Consider the following 16,732-nt stretch of genomic DNA (forward strand, 5'->3'; position numbering starts at 1 on the left):
GGGAGAGTGGGCAGCAGGAGTGTTGGTTCTTCGGAGCCCTCCCGCTGGCAGGCTGCCCTCCCCAGCACCCTTCCCGCCTCTGGATCCCAGTTGAGTCTAGGACGTGGCTGGCACTCACTCTCGCTTACCGCACCACCCACCTTGCTCTGGGCCCTGGTCCACCTGCAGTCCCTGCCCGGGGCCCGGGGCTGTGTGGATGCCCCTGTCCTCAGCGTGGTGCCAGCTTCATCCTCGGTGCTGATCATCTCGGGCAGAAGCTAAAGAGTAAAGAAGATCCCGATGGCCTTGTCTCTGTCAGTGGGATTTTAAAATGAAGCTGAGGTGTGTGACGGGCATGTGCCAGTCATGGCGAGCACATCCGCTTGCCCTGCGCGGGGACAGCTCCAGAAAGACTATGGCAGCGCTGCTCTGTCTCCCGCGTCCCCCCTGCAGTTATGTGGCCAGACTGCCTGGCAGAAGCTGTGCCAACCGGGTACCCGTGAGCCCCCAGAAGAGGAGTCACCAGGATTCCTTTGGGCAAGGTGTACAATCTGGCAACCTACGACAGCGAGCTTTTGTTATGCCCCGAGGCAGCGGTCACAAACTGCTGCAAACTAGGGGGCTGAGAACAGTGTGAACTCCTTCTCTCACGGCTCTGGAGGCTGGAGGGGCCGTTCGGTCAGTCCCTTCTGGGGGGTCTAGGGGAGAGTCTGTCTGTTGCCTCTCCAGCTTCTGGGAGTTGCTGAAACTGTCATGAACACACCCCCCTCCAAGCTCTGCCTTTGTCTCCACCGCTTTCTCCCTGACTGTCTGTGTCTCTGCATCCAGGCGTCTCTCTCCTTACAAGGATGAGGGTCCATCCTCATCTAGGATGACCTCAGCTCAGCCTGACTGCATCTGCAGAGACCCTGTTTCCAAGGGAGGTCACGGTCACAGGTTCTGGGTGGACATGATCGTTGGAAGATGGTGCACGACCCGGGACCGTGCTCCCACGCGCACGAGTGTGCTCGTGTCCCTCAGGGTGGACGTGTGAGGTGTGTGCCCTGCGCTCTGAAGCCCTTCAACAAGATCAGGAAAACCTTTTTTTTCTCCCAGGCCTAGCCACTGAATGTATTTTTTCCCTTTATCTCGGGACTTGAACACGTATAACAATATGTGATAAACTGACCTGAAATACCTGTTTGTTCTGCAGTAAAATCCATTAATAATACCTGATAACTAGGACAGTTTTATGCTCCCTTTCTCAGTCTGGCTATTTATAGCAAAACCTATTTTCTCTGAGTTAAAGTGCACTGGTTACCATTAACAGCTGGCACTGTTTAACTAAAAGGACTCGATTTTTCAGTTTGATTCTGTCACCCCAGACCACTTGACCATCCTGATAACGACGGTCTTAAAACATGATGGATAAAGACTGTGCCTGTTCTGTAAGACAAGGAGGGAAAGAGGTGAACAGCTAGATTTCCAGGTGTGGGGAAGGAGAGTATCCTGTCACGGTACCGTTTATCCAGACTGGGGAGCCAGGAGGCTGGCGGGGCAGGGTGGCACACAGGGAAGAATTAAGAGCCCATCTGAAAGCGTTGTGTTTGAGGTAGCTGAGGGCTGCCCAGATGGAAAGGTCTAGCAAATGTTCAGCCATGGTGACCTGGAATTGGGAATCATCTCATTTGGGAATGGTCCATGAAATCTCCTAAGGAGATGGGGAGAGTAGGGTGCAGAGGGTAGACAGACAGGATCAAAGAAGAGCCACCCAGACTCAGGGGGGAACCCGGCAGCATCTCACGCCTCGGGAAGACCCAGAGGGGCATAGTTAGAGGATGTCAGGGGGCCTAGCCTAGGGCTTCAGGAAGGGCCATGGTGGACTGAACCTCGGTGGCAGGACTGCAGATGGAGGTAGGGTTTGTGGCATGGGTATTGCGGCAGTCCAAACACAGGTTGCAAAAGAATTTCCAGAGGCAGAGTATCTCAGAAAGGAGTGAGTTTATTAAGAACAGAGAGCGGAGAGTTTGTGGGCTTTGTGAGCATGGCGGGCCGACCTCCTGAAGGCCGAGGAGAGCGGACAGTTTTCGTGCATTAGTAGCCAACTGTTATAACCTCAAGACAAAGCTCCTGCTAGAAGAGTGGCATCAGGGAATTGGTTATGGCACCACACTAATAGAAAGAACCCACCTCCCAGTTCAGGAGATGCAGGAGATGTGAGTGTGATCCCTGGGCCAGGAATATCTCCTGGAGGAGGGCATGGCAACCCACTCCAGTGTTCTTGCCTGGAGAATCCCATGGACAGAGGAGTCTGATGGGCTACAGTCCATGGGGTCGCAAAGAGTTGGACATGACTAAAGCGACTTGGCATTGGGCACTGTAGGATGAGTACCGGGTGGGTATTTTTGCCTAATTTGGGGTCAGGAAGCCTGCTGGTGATGATCAGGGGGTCATTTTGGGAAGGCTCCATTCTATACAAAATGGAAAGTGATGCTGCTCAAAAGCTGAATGGACTTCCTTGAAGATGTGAGGTCTGGTATCTGAAAGTGTGTTTTTGCTGCCTTCTTTGAATTTTTTTGTTTGAATACTAGAATTTTGAGCAAGTATCATTTTTTAAAATAATCACTGTAAATGTACATTTTTCTACCCACTGGCTGCACAGTGCTCTACCGATATTTACCGCAGTCTGTGCACATAAGCCCCTCGTTCCCTTGCTCTAAATAACATGGAGACGAACAGCCATGTCTAACCATCTCTGCCTGCATCTCTGGCGTGGCTGGAGGTGAAATCACTCAGTTCAGAGGATGCGAGCTTTTGTGAAGGCTTCTTGAGCGTACTGCGTCTCATGCCCTCTTGAATTAGTTTTCCACTACTTTGCAGAATTTCGTGACAGCCAAGAATCTCCATTCACGAGACTGCACATAGGGTTTTTTCTGGAAGCTAATAAACGACTTCAGGCTTGTTATCGGTCCACTGCACCGTGCTGACTCTGAAAGATTTTTGAGTTTCTCACGTATCTTAAAGAACACATACAATTTTAATAATTCATGAAACATTTAAATAAACTTCTTACTGTTAAATAATGCAGGAGGTCTGATGGTGGAATAAACTATTTACTGATGCTTTTTGAAGTTAACGAAACTGAAGTCTAAGGGTTTCAAATAAAGGTTAACGTAAAACACAATAGCAATTTTGTTTAAAAAGAAAGAAATGTTGATTTTGTCATTTACTGGAGTGAACTGTTCTCCTGACATACTTAATTTTGAAATGATTTAATAGCCTGCAATTTTGAATAAAACATATATAAATAACCTGTGATCTGTGAAACACAAGAGTCCTGATGTTTCTCCCAGATTTGAGAGTCAGCATAGGAATCCAGTCTTCCCGTGAGACTGAGTCGGTTCCTGGAGACAGCTATAACGCAAGGTATCATAGTCTTGAGGCCTCATTGATTATCAGCACAGTATTTCAAAGTGAATTTTTATCCTAACTCATTTCCTGCCATAAACTACCAAAAGGCACTACAAAAATAAGGCAATAATACGCTCTTTAAAAAAAATTTTATTTTATATTGGACTGTGGTTGATTGGCTCAGAGGTTAAAGAGTCTGCCTCCAATGCAGGAGACCTGGGTTCGATCCCTGGGTTGGGAAGATCCCCTGGAGAAGGAAATGGCAACCCACTCCAGTATTCTTGCCTGGAGAATCCCATGGACGGAGAAGCCTGGTGGGATACAGTCCACAGGGTCGCAAAGAGTGGGGCATGCCTGAGCGCCTTCACTTCACTATGGTTGATTCACAACGCTGTGTTAGTCTCAGATATACAGCAACCAAGATGCGCTCTTCATAAGCTTCATTAGCATGAAAAACTGGACGCTCTGTAGAAGCGATCTTGTGTGTGTGTGGAGGGGGGTGTTTGACAATTTCAGCACAGCTGAGTTGGCTGGTGTAGCAGAAAGAAGTACCCTGCCCACCTGCCACCCAGGGGGGTGACACCCCCTCCATGTGGAAAGCGTGACGGGCATTCTTTACCTGGCGAAAGGACTGGGACTGAGGTCAACACTAGGGGCCCTGGGGCCAGCTATTCCTCTCTGGCTGGATTTGCAGGACAGAGGGTTTCCATGGCAACTCCCTGCTGCTTTCCAGGCCCCTGACCCTGAGGATCATTGATTCAAAACACCCAGGCTCCCAGACCTTCCCCTTGGAGGAGCTCCTGGGTCCTGGCCACGCCACCCACCAGCCACATGACTTGGGGCAATTTATTCAATAGTTCACCTTTTTTTTTTTTCTTTTTTTTTGCCTCCATAACCTTCCTTGGAAAATGGCTGGGGTGGAAATTAAATAAGAGAACCCAGGCACTCAGCAGGCTCCAGAGTCAGGCTCCTGCCCCCCACGTGGAGCACGTGGCTGTCTGTGGAGGGACATGGACGCAGCCGTGAAGCAGGCTGGGGGCCGCTCAGCCACGTTCCTGCTGTCCAGTTGCTAGGAGGCCCCTGTGGACTGGCGTTTCACTCTTCTTGCCCCTCCTCTCAGAGACTGGGATTTTTCTCTTCCCTGGAGATGGAGCAGGAGGCAGGGAGGGTGCAGGGGAGGGAGGCTGGCCCTGCCGCTGCGGAGGCCAGAAGCCGACGTCCCGCCTCCGTGAATGGGAGCACGGCTCACTCATCCACCCATCACTACCCGCAGTGTGGTACCCTCGGCTTCCGTCCGGGATGGACACAGACCAAAAACCATCTACGCAGGGGCTGGGGAGCCGCGCTCTGACACAGAGCGGCCCCTCGGCCTCCCTTCCTGCCATGTGACCCTCAGACCATGTGTTTCCCACCTGCCCCCATCTCTCTCCTCTGTCACACCCCAGGCTCTTCTCTGTGCAGCCGCTCCCACGGCTTTAATCCCCCTCACGATCTCTCCACGTCCTTCCCTGAACCCCTCTCCTTCAAATTTGGTTTGATGATGCTACATCCCCAGCACTGAGCATCTTCACCCCTAACCGGCCATTACCCCCCTGTATCTCCCGTCCCCACCCCGCCACAGCCACCTGAGCCAGGATCCCTCACCTGAACCCCAACCCCCTCCACGTCCCTCCCTCTGTGGAGCTGTGAGCATGGCTCGCGTGGTTGCCTCGGTAGCTTCCTAGCCTGTGGGCTTCCAAGACCAGCTCCCCTAAAACCTGTCTTCCCCGTGGTGTCCCAGGGAGTCCGGGCAAACACAGACCTCATGCCACAGTTTCCCTCTGTTACCATCCTTGTGAAAGTGAAAGTCGCTCAGTTGTCTCCCACTCTTCAATCCCATGCACTGTAGCCCACCAGGCTCCTCTGTCTGTGGAATTCTCCAGGCCAGAATACTGGAGTGAGTAGCTGTTCCCTTCTTCAGGGGGTCTTCCCAACCCAGGGATCGAACCCAGGTCTCCTGCATTACAGGCAGATTTTTTACCGTCTAACCCACCAGGAAAGCGCCTTCACCATTCTTAATGACTCCCTATAGCTTCCAGGGACAGTCCATGGGGTCTCCCTACAGCTTCCAGCTGCAGTCCATGGGGTTGCAAAGAGTCAGACATGACTGAGCAACTGAACTGAACTGATAGCGTCCAGGACCAATTTAAAGCTCTTAGGATAACACCAGGGGCCGCTTAGCTCCCATTCCCATCTCCTCTCTCCCACAGCATCTTGCACTGCAGACATACTGAGCTACCCAACAGTCTCTCCCATCACTGTCCATCCTTCTGGACTCAGTTTGCCCTTCCTCCAGGAAGCCCTCCCTGACTTCCACAGGCTGGGGTAAGAGCATTCACACCCACTGCATATTCTCCTGAGAGCATTTATCCTAAAATTTGGTTTACGACAAGTTTTTGGCTGAATAAATGAAGAAATTACCAACAAGGGTAATAATTGCTGACGACAGGAAATGTTTATTACATTAACTGTCGTACATATTCATTGTAGAAAATAATTAGGAAAATTCAAACAGAAAATAAAAATGATGCCCTGTACTGTGACCACGCATAAGACTGGTTAGCATTTTGCTCTTTTCCCCTCTATTGTATCAATGGTGTTTTTGAAGATGGCTTCAATTATATGTTTAGCAATACTGCATTTTTCGTTCTCCTCTTTAAGGAAAGAAATCAGCTCAACCTCGGTACTGAATGCTCTGTAAAACCTTTAAATGGCCACAGAATACAGCACTGAGGTTGTTACATTGTGTCTTTGTTTCCTCTTGTTGGATGTGAAAAGGTGTTTTACAGGTGTCTCTTTTGTCAGTTGTGAATAACACGGCAGATGAATGTCTTTAAGAATAAATCATGTTTTGTAGGAAAGTGTTAGTGGTTCAGTTACGTCCGACTTCGCGACCCCATGGGCTGTAGCCCACCAGGCTCCTCTGTCCATGGGATTTCCCAGGCCAGGATACTGGAGTGGGTTGCCATTTCCTTCTCCAGGGGACCTTCCCAACCCAGGGATCGAACCCAGGTCTCTGGCATTGCAGGCGGATTCTTTACCATCTGTGCCAGCAGGGAAGCTGATTTCCTTGAATGGGATATTGGAAGTGCAAATAAAGCTTTTAAACGCTTAAATGCGTGTGAGGGTCCCAATACTTGTTTTCCAATTGCCTGCCTGAGAGGCTGTCAGTTTACGTTGGCATCTGTGTCGTCTGGAAGGATCTCACCACAAGAGGAGGTGCCTTTGTAAATCTGGGAGCTAAAAACTGGTGACTCTTTGATTTGTCAGTCTCGAAAGCTCTTTTTCAAACTGTCAAAGCCTGTCTTGCAGTGTTCGTATTTATTTCTTTCTTGGTGGCTTAGAGATTACTTATTAACCTGTTTGCATTGCCTATTGCAAATCTGTTTCCTTGGTTGAGATTAGGAGAGTGTCTTTGGCCATGCTGGGTCTTTGTTGCTGCGCACAGGCTTTCTCTGCTTGCGGCGAGCAGGGGCTGCTTCCTGGTTGCAGCGTGTGGGCTTCTCGTTGCGGTGGCTTCTTTTGTTGCTAAGCACAGGCTCTCAGGTGCGTGGGCTCGGTAGTGTGGTACACGGGCTTAGTTGCCCTGAGCTGTATGAAATCTTCCCACACCAGGGATCAAACCCAGGTCCCCTGCACCGGGACTCCTAACCACTGGACAACAGGGAAGTCCAAAATCAGGAGCTGAACATCTTCCTTGCCTGCAAGAAACACCCTACCCAGGTGCTTGATAACCCTACAATAGGTTCTCCACCGGGCTTATCTTATAAGATGTTGAAGCCGACACCGGGTGTTAGGCCGATGAATGAGAGCAGAAAGTTGGACTTAAGTGGGACCAAAAAAAGGACTCCAGCTCGGGTAAAGGCGTATACGCACTCCTCTCTTTAAAAAGAACGCGATCTCCTTAGACGCCGACTGGTTGTTCCATCACACTGTTCCCTAGGCAACAGTCGCTGACGAGCAGAAGCCTGCAAGGTCTCCTTAGCTTCCACCCAGCTGAGATGTGTCCATTGGACACAAAGTCTCCCACATCGCCCAGAGAGTGGGCTTGAGTCAGCTTCTGGCAGGAGATCAGGACAGTCTGGACAACTCTGAATGTTAGACACCAAGCCATCTAACAAAAACCAGCTGGGAGGAGTAGGTTTCCTGTGTTCTTGGACACTCGACAAATGGTGGTAGATGGTTGTAATTCTGAAAGGGAAAAAATAACACATTATCTAAGGACAATTTGTCAACTGGGTTTTTTTCACGGAGAGGAAAAAGCCTGAAATGTCCCCAGGAAAGCTGTTTGCCGTTGTTATAACCACAGTTGGCGGGGCGGGACGCGGAGGCTGAAGCGAAGATGGCTCTGTCCTGGGTGTGGTGCTCGGCCGTGCGGTCTTGGACAGGTCACTTGTCAAGGCTGGAAAAGTGACGTCCACTGGGAGCAGCGGCCAGGCCAAATCATGTCAGGAGGCCCTTCCAGCTGTGGTTTTAAGAGGGAGAAAGAGAACATTTGTCTGGTGGAGGCAGGGGTGGGGTAGGAAAGAGCCGGGGCTAGGGAGGGAGCCGTTGAGCTCCTGGTGTGGCCGCGCCATCTCGAACCTGCGTCAGCTGGAATCCATCACTCAACCCCGAGCCATGATTTCCAAAAAGATGCCCGGGAATAATAATAACTACCTTTCAGGGCTGTCGAGGCTTAAATGAGATAAACCCGGAAAGTGCCAACGCAGCGTGTGATACAGGGTTCAGTGGCCGTCTTGTGATGGTTTGGGGACCCCTTCACACCGGTCCCGGGCTCACAAGGCCCCACTGCCTGCTGTTTCCAGGACCTCAACGAGCCTCTCTCCCTGTCTCCACCTCCATCCTAAATCGGAGAGTGGGTCCTTTCTCCTGATGGGGCTTCTGTGAGAAATAACAAAGCATGTCAGGCACTTCGATAGCCTCTGCTACACAGTGTTAGTGATTGGTTTTGTCATCAGCCTCATGGGGAAATGTTTCCCTTGAGAGTTGAGCAGAGATGTTAAGTGCAGCACATGGGGCTTGGGGTCGGGGGGTTTCACAGTGAACCCTCCCCCTACAAGGTTCTCATCTGCCCCTTGTTTTATCTGAACAGACACACAATATCTTCAGGTCGTATGTGGAGAACCAGTCTATTCTATTGCATTTTAAAAGGGTCCTGGGATCCTGAATTAAGGGAACCCCTTCCAGTTCATGTGGCAATTATTGCTGTAGCATTGGTCTCCCACTTTGCAAGGGACGAGCAGTGGCCTCGTGTCAGCTCGTGGCGTCAGTCATGGATCGTGTGACAACGTGCAGCACGCACACACTCGACAAGCAGTAGTGGGTGGTTCTCAGCTGCTCTAGAGGCTCAGAGCCGAGAGCCAGAGGCTTTCCACAGCAAGTCAGGTCCCCAAACGCTTAATTCCAACCGGTGAAAACAAATGGTCCCACAAAAGCTAATTCATCTGCCACACGTCAGACACCCAGGACAGCACAAATAGATTCTCTCTTGCTGTTGGACATCTAAGTCAGACACTTCCAATTAAGGGTAAACCATTGTTTTCCTGGTGGCTCAGACAATAAAGAATCCTCCTGCAATGCAGGAGACCCAGATTCAATCCCTGGGTTGGGAAGCTCCCCTGGAGAAAAGAAATGGTAACCCACTCCAGTATTCTTGCCTGGAAAAGTCCATGGACAGAGGAGCCTGGCCAGCTACAGTCCACGGGGTCTCAAAGAGTCAGACACGACTGAGCGAATTACACACGCCATAGTGACGACATTTGTGTTGGGTCTTTTGTATCCTTAGGACAACTACAGAGAATAGCTGGGGGCCAGGGGGCTCTGCGAAGGCTAAGGGGCTGCGGCGGGCAGCCCACCAGCTCCTCACTCCCTCTCCCCGCTTCCGTGGTCCCCGAGAAACCAGCCCGGGCCCGGGGCCCACGGCCAGCACTGGCGTTGTGTGTATCTGTGCATGTGTGTGCACTCTTCCCTTGTGAAATATCTCAGACCACCTCTCTAAGTAAATTAAGAGACGTGCATAACCAGTCTGGTAACATACTTCTTACAGCTTTTTCACTGTTCACAAGGTTGAGTTTCTTTTCCTCATTCTAATCTCTGCATCTTTCACTAAATGAAATGAATATTAGGTCCTCAGGTTTCTAGAAGTCTACGGAAGCACACAGCGAGCAGGTCAGTCTCAGGACAGAGTCACTGATAGATCCTTAGAGATGAAGGGTCAGTGCCCCCCATTTCTTGTCCTGTTACTGACTTTAAATGTGCAGACAACATAGAGCTTCCTAAAGCAGAGGCGGAAAATGTGGTTCTTGGAAAGAGAGTTATACTTTTGTGTTCAATGAGAGTTTAATATTTGAAAAATTAAAAATTGAATACAAATAAGATATTCAAAAATTCTTAGATAGCCATTATGATCATATTACTTGTTCAAACTGGAAAGCAGAAATTTTTCTGTACCCTATGACACAAATTTTATCTTGCCTTAAAAAAATACTGACCTAAATTTAAGTTTGTTCTATACTTGGTTTATTATTCTGGTTATTCTAAAAGAATGTATACTTTATCTTATATTAAAATAAGACCTTACAAATATCTTAGAATGGATGATACATATTTTAAAATATGTCTCTTAGCTTGAAGTGCTAATCAAATCTTGCAATGTGATTCACCTCGTATTTTTCAAATATTGCTATAAATAAGCAGCAAAATGCTGGCTTTCAGTGTCTTTAATAAATTGTTACAGTTTTTCAGTTCTTCACAGAGAATAATGAAATGTGTTTACAGTCTGTAGCACTGTTCAAACTTTATAGATTAAGAGTAGACTTATCAATGCGTGTATATTCCATCTGTGAGACAGAAAAGTGATCTTGTTTCTGTGTTAAATAAAACTCTGACATAGATGAGCTTGTTACCGAGGTTCCTCAGCTGGGAGTTGGGTCCTCTTTTGTTACAAATACTGTTAGAAACACTGTTATAAACTGTCTCATGGACGGAGGAGCCTGGCAGCTACAGTCCATGGGTTCACAGAGTCAGACACGACTAAGTGACCGCTGCTGCTGCTGCTGCTGAGTCACTTCAGTCGTGTCCGACTCTGTGCGACCCCACAGACGGCAGCCCACCAGGCTCCCCCGTCCCTGGGATTCTCCAGGCAAGAACCCTGGAGTGGGTTGCCATTTCCTTCTCCAGTGCATGCAAGTGAAAAGTGAAAGTGAAGTCGCTCAGTCGTGTCCGACTCTTAGCGACCCCATGGACTGCAGCCCACCAGGCTCCTCCGTCCATGGGATTTTCCAGGCAGGGGTACTGGAGTGGGGTGCCATCGCCTTCTCCAGACTAAGTGACTAGGCCCACACATAAACTGAGTTTGTGGAAAAAAAGCAACATGGGGATTCAGCCACCAAGGTTTGAAGTCGCCACCCGGAGGCAGTCCTCTGTCGCTGGCCTGAGACTGCAGGGCGATGGTCGGCCATGGCAGGGCACCAGGAGGCCGCCAGGAGGCTTGGTGACTCGGAATGTCGCCCTTTGTCCGGCTCTTGGAGGGGAGCCCCACCAGCCTCACGGGAGGGCTCTCCATCTCCCTCCACCTCGAATCACTTCTTGTTTTCTCAGAAACACAAAGCTGCATGTTCTGTCTGCAACCTCCACACCTGGCATGGCATGGGGATGAATGGCATGGTACCTGTCACAGTTATAAGTGGTTACTTATCTGTGCAATTATTTGACATCAGTCTCCCCGCAGAGGCATGACTGCCCTGTCCCCTGTTACGTCCGTGGTCTCTGACCCATGGCAGCCCCATCCCCGCGTGATGACGGGATGAGTGACAGGAGTGGATGACGTGCCGATGATCAGCAGGGCGATAATGGGGGAGGGGAGGGGGCGGCACCGGGGACAACTGTGGTAATTCTGAGGAGACTCGCTGAGGCCGGGCTAGGGCGGTGGCCCGGGGGCACCTTGAAGTGACTCAGAGAAGGGAAGCCAACTTGCTGGTGGACTGCGCAGGGCAGGGAGGAGCGCCAGCCTCACTCAGGCGGGCATTTGCTGATGTCCAGACCTGGGGGGTCATTTAGTCCTCCCACCAGCCCAGAAGGTTGTGTCTGCCACTGCCTCTCCGCTGGTGGGGAGCTGAGACCCAGAGACCGTAAATGAAGTCTTCCCCAGAGGCGCTGGTCGGCAGCGCCCCCTTGGAAGAGAAAGTGCAGAGGACAGACCGTTGGAGGCGACAGGAATTCCATTTTGAATACATCTCAAGCTTGAGGTGACTGGGCCCTCCAGGCAGAGATGTCCACCTGGCCAGTGGGCTGAACCTTGGACAAATCAAGAGAAAAGAAATACAGATCTGGACTGGGGGACATCAGGGTCACGGCCAATGAAGCGGGGCCAGCCAGGGGCCTTACAGGAAAGAACTCTGAAGACTTCCCGGGAATCCTAAAATCCGTGCCCCCAGGAGCATGGGATGAGGATGTAAGTGCAGCTGTGTGTTCGCTTTCTTTACTTTCTGGGGCATTCAGAAGTAGGTACAATATGATGGTTAAAAATGCAACAGTTACTGCTTACTGCTTGCAAGACGGGTTGACCGTATCAGTGAAAAGAGAGACGTGCACCAAAGACATGAGCTTGCATCACCGTTATTTTCTCTTTGCAAAGAGAAACCAGGCATCAGTGATCCACCCTGTGATTATGCGATCAAGCCTGTGACTTTTAAAGCAAAATTTAAGGAAGAAGAAAAAGCACTTTAACACCCAGAAGGATTCTTAACTTTGGGTCCCCTCACCCTCCAAAGGCCTTTGGTTAGATTTCAAAGGCTCCCTGAAATTGGGTTAGAAAAAAAAGAGCAGCATTACCTCCCGGTATGAGTGCCGCCAGCCCCAAACCTGAGCAGAGTTAGAAGTGTGCGTGGCGTCATCACCGAGTACTGTTTTTGTGTAACTTTTCGGTGGTTGCAGACAGCTGGGGAAATTCACATGGTCGTGTGGATATTAAGGTAGATGTGAGCTCTGGCCACTTAGGGCACCAGCAAAGAAGCTGGTACCGGGGCCAGTTATTCCCGGCCATGTGATGCTGGGCCGGCGCTCTGCGCACCTCATCTCCCCAGGGCTCTGCCCACGGGCGCTAGGGGGCGACAGTGAGGCGGAGGAAGGAGACACGTCTGCTCCGCCCCGCCTGCTTCCTGTTTCTGTAAGCCGTCGCCCCAGCAACCGCCTTCACCGGCAGCCTGGTTCTGTTTCCAGCGTTCTTCATGCTCTCAGAAACCACTGCCGCGGAGCCCGTGGAGGTTCTGGAGCACAGTGCCTTCTGAGTCTTTGGGGTACTAACTCACCCCCTCTATTCCCCCAGCCCTGCTGCTGCTGCTAAGTCGCTTCAGTCGTGTCCGACTCTGTGCGACCCCATAGGATGGCAGCCCACCAGACTCCCCCGTCCCTGGGATTCTCCAGGCAAGAACACTGGAGTGGGTTGCCATTGCCTTCTCCAATGCAGGAAAGTGAAAAGTGAAAGTGAAGTTGCTCAGTCGTGTCCAACTCTTCACGACTCCATGGACGGCAGCCTACCAGGCTCCTCTGCCCATGGGATTTTCCAGGCAAGAGTACTGGAGTGGGTTGCCATTGCCTTCTCCCTGCTGCTGCGGCTGCTGCTGCTAAGTCGCTTCAGTCGTGTCCGACTCTGTGCGAACCCAAAGATGACAGCCCATCAGGCTCCACCTTCCCTGGGATTCTCCAGGCAAGAACACTGGAGTGGGTTGCCATTTCCTTCTCCAATGTATGAAAGTGAAAAGTTAAAGTGAAGTCGCTCAGTCTTCGACTTAGGGACCCCATGGACTGCAGCCTACCAGGCTCCTCTGTCCATGAGATTTTCCAGGCAAGAGTACTGGTGTGGGTTGCCATTTCCTTCTCCTGCCTTCTCCCTAGTGTTCCCCAATTATTACCTCTGTGTTACCTGAGTCTCTTCTGCCTTCTAAGTCATTCAACACTTGCTTAGTGGGTCCCCTGTATTAAATTACTCCTATTAACATAACTGGTATAATTTCTTTTTTTTTTCCTGTCTGTTTTGTGATTGATTGATTGCTGTTGTTGTTAATAAATCATGCCCAACTCTTTTGCGACCCCATGGACTGTAGACTGCCAGACTCCTCTGTCCATACAGTTCTCCAGGCCAGAATACTGGAGTGAGTAGCCATCTCCTTCTCCAGGGGATCTTCCCCACCGAGGGGTTGAACCCACATCTCCTGCTTTGTCAGGTGGTTTCTTTACCACTGAGCCACCAGAGAAGCCCATGATTGATACTGTATCACAATTTTAAAATATATTTTGACAATACATTGCATAAAAATCACTTTCCTTTGTAACTGTGTATACTTTGTTTTACAGATCTTCCCTGTAGCTCAGACGGTAAAGAATCTGCCTGCAGTGAGGGAGACCTGGGTTCAATCCCTGGGTTGGAAAGATCCTCTGGAGAAGGGAATGACAATCCACTCCAGTATTCTTGCCTGGACAATCCCATGGACAGAGGGGCCTGGCGGGCCACAGTCCATGGGGTTGCAAAGAGTCCGATACGACTGAGCGACTAACACTATACTTTGCTTTAAGCACTTACAAATACCATTCTGAGGATGGCTACAGGCTTCACCAGCCTGCCTCACCAGGGGCACCCGTGGTGGTAGGGTAGAAAAGTAGGAAAGAAGCGAACACGGTAGAAGCAGCCTAATTAATTGCAGTTTCCTTTTAGGTTTAAAAGCCTCTAGGAAATGAACACATAAAGGTTTTTCTTTTTGTTCTTCTTTTCTTTTCAAATAAAGTTACAGAGGAAAATGAAACTGTGTTATTTCCCCCCTTTAAAAGTAGTACATGTGTATATAAAAAAAAAAAAAGGTGAAAAATAGAAGGAAACAAAAAGCTATCTATACTCTCATTATAACATAAAAACAACCATGGCACTATTTCAGTTCATTTCCTCGGGTCTAGTAGTGAAAGTCGATCAGTCACGTCCAACTCTTTGCAGCCCCATGGACTGAACTCTCCAGGCCGGGATACTTGAATGGGTAGCCTTTCCCTTCTCCAGGGGATCTTCCCAACCCAGGGATTGAACCCAGGTCTCCCACACTGTAGGCAGATTCTTTACCATCTGAGCCACAAGGGAAGAATACTGGAGTGGGTAGCCTATCCCTTCTCCAGGGGATCTTCCTGACCCAGGAATCGAACCAGGGTCTCCTGCATTACAGGCAGATTCTTTACCAACTGAGCTATCAGGGAAGCCCTATTTCGTTAGGGTCTTTGTTATTTATTTTTTCATAGATGTTATTGGAGTGTGTATGTTGAGAGTGTGCACTCAGCATGGTCATAAGCGCTTTGCATTCTATTACATACTCATCAAATATACCATTTTTATAGCCAGACAGAATGCCATAAAGTAGATATCCCAAGATCAATTTGGCCATTTCTTATGGTCTAAAACTTTCAACATAAATTAATTTTTAGTGTGGTAAAACACACATAACATAAAATTCCCCATCTTACCCATTTTAAGTATACAACTCCATAGTATTAAGTGCGTTCACACTGTTACACAACCATCACCACCACCTTCTCCAGAGCCCTTCTCATCTTCCCAGACTGAAACTTTGTGTCTATTAAACACTGACCCTCATTCCTGTGGGCTTCCCAGGTGGCGCTAGTGGTAAAGAACCCACCTGCCAATGCAGGAGACGTAAGAGACAGGGGTTTGATCCCTGGGTCAGGAAGATCCCCTGGAGGAGGGCATGGCAACTCACTCCAGTGTTCTTGCCTGGAGAATCCCCAAGGACAGAGGAGCCTGGTGGGCAACTGTCCATGGGGTCGAGAAGAGGTGGACACGACTGAAGAGACTTGGCACGCATGCACTCATTCCTGTGTCCCCTCCATTTGGCAACCACCTTCTACTTTCTCTATAAATTTGACAATTCTAGATATCTCATGTAAGTGAAATCATATAATATTTGTCCTTTTGCAATGTGCTTATTTCACTTTGCACAATGTTTTCAAGGTTTTATTCACATGGAAGCATGTATCTGAATTTCCTTTTCTTAAAGGCCCAATAATATTCCATTGTATGGATATACCACGTGTGTTTATCCATTCACGTATCAGTGAACACTTGAGGTGTCTGACATTACTAGCCAATAAGAAATCCTTAGCTCAGGCCCCTTGGGAACACTCACCTGTGGCCACTGGGAGGCAGCCACTGAAATTTCACCACCCCTCCCAACTGTAAATCTGTTTCTCCTTAATTTCTCCTGTTCTTCCCTACTTACGAGCTTCCCAGGTAGTGCTGGTGGGTAGAACCCACCTGCCGATGCAGATGTAAGAGATGCAGGTTTGATCCCTGGGTTGGGAAGATCCCCTGGAGGAGGGCATGGCAACCCACTACAGTATTCTTGCCTGGAGAATCCCATGGACAGAGGAGCCTGGCGGGCTACAGTCCATGGCGTCACGAAGAGTTGGACATGACTGAAACGACTTAGCACTGGTGCATTCCCTACCTACACATCCTTTTGCCTCTTTCTGGAGATAAAGATGCTAGAAGATACCGTGTTAATATAAGTAAGTAACCAAGTAAGTGAAAGTTGCTCAGTCATGTCTGACTCTTATCAACCCCATGGACTATAGTCCATGGAATTCTCCAGGCCAAAATACTGAAGTGGGTAGCCTTTCCCTTCTCCAGGGGATCTTCCTAACCCAGGGATTGCACCCAGGTCTCCCACATTGCAGGTGGATTCTTTACCAGCTAAGCTGCAAGGGAAGCCCCAGTTTTATTATATTTTATTCTAAATGGAGGACACATGTTCTAAATCATAGAATATTCAAACTGAAAACTTTGAATATCTTTATTCAAAACTCTTAGTTGCTTCACTGTGGGACAATTTCTTCTTTTTCAAAAATTGTACCAAAGGAGAGTCTCTTTACCCAAAAAGAGAAGTTCATGGGCTTCTGTTGCCTAATCCCCTTCTTGGGAGACACTGTCATATCTCCTTATCTGGGCTGTGAAGTTCAAGTCCAGTCATCTGACCAGAACTTCCTTCAGAGTGTCTGAAGGAAAATAACGTTCCCAAAATTCAGGCCACTTGTTCTAGAACAGTAATCATGGTTCCTCCTACTCCAGCTCACAACTTAGAGTTCCAGTTCGTCTTCTGGTTGCAGGGGCTTACCAAGCCTGTGTATTTCCCCTGCACCAGAGCTACCCAACAGGCTGTGGCTTCTGAGCCACGGAGATACTGGCAGAGATAGAAGCCAGAGTGGGGTGAGGCCGGAAGGCAAGAGGGAGGGGCGGCTGGTCTGGGACAAAAGTTAACTCTCAGATCCC

General features: G+C 49.4%; 1 protein-coding gene and 1 non-coding gene across 25 annotated transcripts in view; one reads left to right on the top strand and one right to left on the bottom strand.

The window, feature by feature from the left end:
* Positions 1 to 16,732, top strand: part of LRRFIP1 (LRR binding FLII interacting protein 1) — a 161,595-nt gene that overhangs the window by 37,059 nt on the left and 107,804 nt on the right. The gene's annotated exons all lie outside the window — the stretch shown is intronic.
* TRNAY-GUA (transfer RNA tyrosine (anticodon GUA)) lies at positions 14,574 to 14,646 on the bottom strand. Its single transcript has one exon. It is a non-coding gene; the product is annotated as a tRNA-Tyr (tRNA).

This window comes from Bubalus kerabau, chromosome 6 (genome assembly GCF_029407905.1).
Source record: "Bubalus kerabau isolate K-KA32 ecotype Philippines breed swamp buffalo chromosome 6, PCC_UOA_SB_1v2, whole genome shotgun sequence".
In the NCBI taxonomy this organism is placed as follows: domain Eukaryota; kingdom Metazoa; phylum Chordata; class Mammalia; order Artiodactyla; family Bovidae; genus Bubalus; species Bubalus kerabau.